Genomic DNA, 7,484 nt, shown 5'->3' with positions numbered 1-7,484 from the left:
GCAGGCAGGCAGGCAGGCAGGCAGGCAGCAGCCAGCCAGCCAGCCAGCCAGCCCCAGCCAGCCAGCCACCACTCCCACTTTGTATTTATATGCATTCAATTTATATTCAAACATTATATATGTTAAGGGCCTAGTTTTAGTGTTTATTTTAAAAATGACAAACATCGAGTCGTTTTACCAGTCCTTTAGCGTTAACGGTGATGCATTTTAAAACTGAACAGAAATCACCTTTTCTGGATATATCAAATATCGAATCCGCTTAATGTGCCTACAATTCAATCATTCAAAAAATACATAATTTACATCATGCCTTTTCATAGAACAGACAATAAGATTTGAGACAATAAGAACTTTACTTTTATAACTAAAGTTGCACAATTATACCAACTCTATGGTGGCTGGGTGGTAAGGTGTGTGGCTGGTATTTTGGAAGTCGCGAGTTCAAACGACCCAATGGGAATAATACTTTTTTTTTTTTGCCATACAATCTTCCTAATACTATTATGTAGGTTTGTGTGTGTGTTTTTTTATTCATTCTTTGGTTTTATAGATGACATACATATTGACTCCTTTTACCGGTCCTTAATTAGGCTCTGGGGAAGCAATGGTGGTGGTGGTGGTGGTGGTGCATTTAAAACTAAACCAAAAATCACCAGTTCTGGACGCGTCAAATATCATATCCGCTTAATGTGTCTACAACCTAATTACTTAAAACTACACTATTTAATTCATTCATATCATGTGCATATTGGTCATTATGCTCATACAACCGACATCAAAATTTATTTTCATTATTAGAATCATACATTTCATCAAGTAATACAGATACAAAGAGATTTTCTTTCTGAGAAGACCGTTAGTATTGGCTTGCAGCAGGCAGGCAGGCAGGCAGGCATTTGAGGGTTATTATTTCGCCTGTTGATTGGGGGGAGGGTTGATGTGTTAGGGGGTTTTCGGTTAGATGTGGTGGTGGTGATTGGTGGTGATTGGTGGTGATTGGTGGTGATTGGTGGTGATTGGTGGTGGTGGTGGTGGTGGTAGTAGGTGGGAGTTGGGGGGGGGGGGGGGGGGGGGGGGGGGGGGGGGGGGGGGGGGGGGGGGGGGGGGGGGGGGGGGGGGGGGGGGGGGGGTACATATAAGCAAAAATATGCCTTCTTGTGGGTATAGAAACATTAACACAAATTATATCAGTAACTGATATTGTAGCCTTTTAAACAGAAAAGATTTGTACATACAAATACTTTTTAATTATCATTTATTTGTGGAAATGGCATTTACGTCATTAAATTGATACCTCAGCATCAAGCTTGTGTCCTGCAGCAGTGGTCCAGTGGTAAAGTGTATATAAGTGATGCGTATTCTTGGAGTTGCGAGTTCAAACCCGGATTAAGCTATATATATATACAACATGTTTTGTTTTGGTTGTTTGTTTTTGTATAAAGCCTCACACAATATCTATATTAAGCGAGTTTGTTTTAAACATGACATACATATTAATTCATTTTACCAGGCCTTATTCCACACAACTCCGTGAATTTCCCGTGGAGCCAGCCATTCAAACAAAAACAAACGAAACAAAACAAAACAAAACAAAAAACATTATTGCCAACAGCATTTGGTGTTCCCAGGCGGTCACCCATCCAAGTACTAACCAAACCCAACGTTGCTTAACTTCGCTGATCGGACGAGAAGCGGTGTTCTCAACGTGGTATGGCCGTTGGCATGAGACTGCCTACACATTGTGGCTAATAACCAACTCTTTTAAGTCATCGCGGCAGGATACGGACCTGCTTGTGGTGTCTTAATGGTAATTGTATCCTAACATATTTTTGTCTCCTTGGCATGGATATTTAACATCGTTTATTCAGTCTTGGGTTTATGTTCTTTCGCCATTTACAGACATTTTACATCTACCTACTTCCTCAGCCTGCCCTGCCAATTTCTAATGAATTTGTGGATTTTCTTTTGTAATACAAACATGTGTGTGCTCATCTGCTCTTCAGTTTTTATGATATTTGTCTCATCTGTCCTGCTTTATGATACTTTTACAAAGAACATGAACAAATGCTTCTATTTTAGAGAAGATATGGGATCCAGGTTTCGGAGCCGTAAAACCAACCGTCGTGATTGGTGGACGAGTTGCCAGGTTGCAGCTTCTGTACCGTGCCGGCACATAAATAGGTTCGGCTCAAGCGGCGGCAGCATCATTCCCCCGTGACTGTCTGAGCGTCTCTCATCACCTTGGTTATCTCATCATCATCATGGTAGAAGCAAAGCCTACCAAGAAGGCTGCGGCTGCTGCTGCTGTGGTGGCCACCACCAGGAAACCTCGCGTCCAGGTTGCTCACCCGAAAACTAGTCAAATGGTTCTAGCCGCGGTCGCAGCACTCAAAGACCGTAAGGGCTCGTCTCTACAAGCAATCAAGAAGTACGTTGTTGCCAACAACAAAGTCGAGGCTGCCAAGATCGCCATTTACATCCGAAGATTTCTCAAGAAAGCAGTGGCTGACGGCATTCTTGTTCAGACCAAGGGAAGTGGAGCTAGTGGATCATTCAAGCTGGCCGTAGCAGAGAAGAGGGCCGTTCTAACTCCCAAGAAAGCCACCACAACCAAGAAACCATCTACAGCAGCAAAGAAGGCCGTGGTAACTCCCAAGAAAGCCGCCACAAGCAACAAACCACCTACAGCCTTGAAAAAGAAGCAGCAGCAGCAGCTTGTTGTTGGGAACAAAAAGCCCAAAATAAAGAGAGCTTCAAAATCTCCCAAACCACCCAAGGCAAAGAAAGCTGTCAAGAAAACAACAAAGGCAAAATAAACGACGACATGCAAGCAGCATGAATACACATGACAATAAACATCCAGGCCTCCCCCCTCAGTGGAGGGGCCTCATATGATTCCAAAAAGAGTTTAGTTTTGTAGACAAATAAATCATTACTTTTGGGGTAGATTTACTCTGTATATTATATATATATATATATATATATATATATATATATATATATATATATATATATATATATATATATATATTTATATACACATGGGTGAGGTGATATGGTACCAAAGTTTTGGGTAAGGTGATTGACATTTACACAAGATAAAACACGAACCAATGGGAATAAAAACATAAGAATGGAAGTAACTGCAGAAGGCCTATTGGCCCATAACACAAGCACTTCCTCTTGATGCTTCTATATTGGTTCGGAGTCTTGAAGCTATAATATATATATATATATATATATATATATATATATATATATATATATATATATATATATATATATATATATATATATATATATATATATATATATATGCACACAAAACTAAATAGTCTTGTTAGACAAATTGCCCCTATTAGAGGCAAGTTGACTAACAAGCCGAATGACTGCAATTGTTTTGAATTTGAGTTAAATCTAACATAGAAATGTAATCAAACCTAACCTAACCTATGCTAACCCAAGCTAAGCTAACCTAACCTAACCTAAGCTAACCCAAGCTAAGCTAACCTAACCTAACCTAACCTAACCTAACCTAACCTAAGCTAAGCTAACCTAACCTAACCTAACCCAGCAATTCATGATCTTAATATAATACTGTTAATTGGATAAACCAATTTGGAAAGAAATGTTCGAAAATAACAAAATTAACTGTGCTTGTTAGGAAAATTGGGCCTTGCATACTTGTCCCAATAGTGTGGTTCTCGCTTTTAGGTACGACATAAACGTATACCTAAGTTGAGAGAGAAAAAGATTCGCACTCAAACATGCATATCGATTGCCAGTCCTGAATTCTGGGTAGATATTCGTGTCCTCCCTTTTCATTTACCATCATTTGGATACTATCAAAACAGCTCTGAGAAGGATAAAATGAATAAAACGGGTAGCTCACTCATGTAAAAAGGAAGAGTTGGGAAAGATCTCTCTCTCTCTCTCTCTCTCTCTCTCTCTCTCTCTCTCTCCCCCTCACCCCCCCCCCCCCCCACCAATGATCCTGCTCTGCTAGTATATAACGTAACAAACCTTCCCCCCCCCCCCCCTCCCTCCCCAATCAGAGTCCCTTTAAGCATGCGAGGATAAAAAATAGATTTCATAAGACCCAATGTGCTAGCTGATATCAAAACAATTTATGTTATCGTCTATTAAGCCCTTCAGTAAAAAAAGTATAGGGACCTAATTAGGTCCCGTTTTGAGGTGGTGGTGGGTGGAATCGATGGATTAGCCAAGCTCTTATCCGCCGAATCCGTAGAGGGTACGACCCTGGCGCTTCAGAGCGTACACCACGTCCATAGCAGTGACGGTCTTCCTCTTGGCGTGTTCCGTGTAGGTTACAGCATCACGGATGACGTTCTCGAGGAACACCTTCAGGACGCCACGGGTCTCTTCGTAGATGAGACCCGAAATACGCTTCACGCCGCCACGACGAGCTAAGCGACGAATAGCGGGCTTGGTGATGCCCTGGATGTTGTCACGTAGCACCTTACGATGACGCTTGGCGCCACCCTTTCCGAGTCCCTTGCCTCCCTTGCCGCGTCCAGTCATGGTGTTGAAGTTGTGTGAATCGAATTGACGAATGCCCGCACGATTTCCCGACTATATCCCATCAAGCGGACGTACTAGTAGCATTGCAACTCCTGCCTGCCCTTACTTTACGCTTGTGGTCGAGTAGACACGGCTTTCTCACAACGCTTTCAAAACTGCAGTTGCCTACTCGTCTGTTTCACGTCCCTGTGAAATGACTTTTGCACAAATCCAAAAAATAGAGCAAAATCAGCGATAATAGTGATTGAGGTGAGCCGCCTGTTGGCTGCAGCCAGAGGAAGGAGGGGAGGGGCAACGGGGTGACGTAGGCGAGTCGAGCAGCCAATGGCGCTCGAGCAAGCGCCTCGAGACGGCGTATATAAGCAAAAATTTTTCGGCGCCGGCCATCACAAACCACAGTTGTTCACCATGGCTCGCACCAAGCAGACTGCTCGCAAGTCCACGGGAGGCAAGGCTCCTCGTAAGCAGCTGGCCACCAAGGCAGCACGCAAGTCTGCTCCTGCCACAGGGGGTGTGAAGAAGCCTCACCGTTACAGGCCCGGAACGGTCGCCCTGCGTGAGATCCGTCGTTACCAGAAGAGCACCGAGTTGCTCATCAGGAAACTTCCCTTCCAGCGTCTGGTGCGCGAGATTGCCCAGGACTTCAAGACCGATCTTCGCTTCCAGTCGTCTGCCGTCATGGCTTTACAGGAGGCATCCGAGGCTTACCTGGTCGGTCTCTTCGAGGACACTAACCTCTGTGCCATCCACGCCAAGCGTGTCACCATCATGCCAAAGGACATTCAGCTTGCTCGCCGTATCCGTGGAGAGCGTGCATAAGCTAAATCGACCACCCTAGTATACACCAAACTCGGCCCTTCTCAGGGCCAAAATATCCTTCTAAGGAGATTTCAGACATTCCTAGCATCAGTCATATGAATTAACCTTCATCTACACATATAATAAATAAATAAATAAATAAACAAATACACTAATTTAGGTGTCATACATACACGTGATATCAATAAATCAAGTCATTTGTAGTACAACCTGTTCTCTTACAAACAAAACGCCGTCGCTTTTCGCTCTTATGCACTGTCAAGGATCACCCACCCCCCCCCCCCCCCCCCCCAAAATAAAAATTGTCATACTGTACTAGAAATAAAAGCAGCTTGTATAAGTGACATACTGTCCAGTCCTGTTTTATTCTGTTTTCGGTCCTCTGGCTTAATCTGTTAAGTTAGGAGATGACATTTTAAATTAACCGTTTTCTTGACATTTTCAAACCTAAGAGGGTGGCCTGCATAGTAATCCTAATGTGGAACATAACAATGAATCTCTAATCTCTAGAAAAAAAAAAAGATACCGAGTGCTTATATGTGTTGAGAGAGAGAGAGAGAGAGAGAGAGAGAGAGAGAGAGAGAAGAGAGAGAAGAGAGAGAGAGAGAGAGAGAGAGAGAGAGAGAGAGAGAGAGAGAGAGACACAGACAGACAGACAGACAGACAAGACAGAGACAGACAAGACAGAGACAGACAGACAGACAGACAGACAGAGACTGAGAGAGAGAAACACACACAGACAGTTTCATAAATATTCTCATTTTATAGCTATTTGCTTTCAGTGACAGAGGTTTTTGTTATAATAGTATTGGTGTCTAACACTCACAATCTCTTTAGAAATTAAAGTGTGGCTCCAATGGAGCCGAGTTTGTTGGTTTGAGGCCAAGCCACCACCACAGGGCAGTAAGTAAGCCGTTTACTTGGAGGAGGTGTACTTGGTGACGGCCTTAGTGCCCTCAGAGACGGCGTGCTTGGCCAGTTCTCCGGGCAACAGGAGCCTTACAGCCGTCTGGATCTCCCGACTGGTAATGGTGGAACGCTTGTTGTAGTGGGCCAGGCGAGAAGCCTCGGCGGCGATGCGCTCGAAGATGTCGTTCACGAACGAGTTCATGATCGACATGGCTTTGGAAGAGATACCAGTGTCGGGGTGGACCTGCTTCAGCACTTTGTAGATGTAGATGCTGTAGCTCTCCTTCCTCCTGCGCTTCTTTTTCTTATCGCCCTTGGCAATGGCCTTCTGGGCCTTTCCGGCCTTCTTGGCAGCCTTTCCAGATGCCTTGGGTGGCATGATGATGCTCGTGCTGGCTGGCGTTGCGATACAATAATGAACTTTTGCGCGAGGCGAGCTTTCCTTTTATATCCCGCTCGCGACTCAGCTCAGAGCGGGTCGCGTGGCGGAGCGCGCTGATTGGTCAGTGGCGGGCTCCCTTGATCCTGAGCGGGGTATATAACACGAAGCTCGATCTGCGGGGCGGCATAAAACACCACAAACCCACAACAGCAGCAGCAATGTCAGGACGCGGCAAGGGAGGCAAAGTGAAGGGCAAGTCAAAGTCTCGCTCCAGCAGGGCCGGACTTCAGTTCCCCGTGGGCAGAATTCACCGTCTGCTGCGTAAGGGCAACTACGCCGAACGCGTCGGTGCTGGCGCTCCTGTCTACCTGGCAGCCGCCGTCATGGAATACCTCGCTGCCGAAGTTCTGGAGCTCGCCGGTAATGCCGCACGTGACAACAAGAAGACCCGTATCATCCCACGTCACTTGCAGTTGGCCATCCGCAACGACGAAGAACTCAACAAACTTCTGTCTGGCGTAACCATTGCACAGGGAGGTGTTCTTCCAAACATTCAGGCAGTTCTTTTGCCAAAGAAGACAGAGAAGAAGTAAGCACTTCTGCCACCCACCACGACAAATACCATAACCAGGCTCCATCCGGAGCCACACACACTTTAATAGAGAGATTCAAGTAGACAATCAACTTTCAAACATTAATAATAACATTTATATTGATTTCATTTGGAATGTGTACATAACAAACAAACAAAACAAAATTATAGGGGATATTCAGCATCACTTGGAATATTAACCAATCATATAAATCCAATATATATTTTATATTTTACTTT

The 7,484-nt window shown here is 44.5% G+C and overlaps 1 non-coding gene across 1 annotated transcript; it reads right to left on the bottom strand.

Moving 5' to 3' along the window:
• Positions 1-1,603: 1,603 nt before the first annotated feature.
• Positions 1,604-1,722, bottom strand: LOC138361148 (5S ribosomal RNA). Its single transcript, XR_011226815.1, has one exon. It is a non-coding gene; the product is annotated as a 5S ribosomal RNA (ribosomal RNA).
• Between the last annotated feature and the right edge of the window lie 5,762 nt (positions 1,723-7,484).

Source organism: Procambarus clarkii, unplaced genomic scaffold (genome assembly GCF_040958095.1).
Source record: "Procambarus clarkii isolate CNS0578487 unplaced genomic scaffold, FALCON_Pclarkii_2.0 HiC_scaffold_206, whole genome shotgun sequence".
In the NCBI taxonomy this organism is placed as follows: domain Eukaryota; kingdom Metazoa; phylum Arthropoda; class Malacostraca; order Decapoda; family Cambaridae; genus Procambarus; species Procambarus clarkii.
Note: the sequence above shows the minus strand (reverse complement) of the source record. Positions and strands in the feature narration are given on the sequence as shown.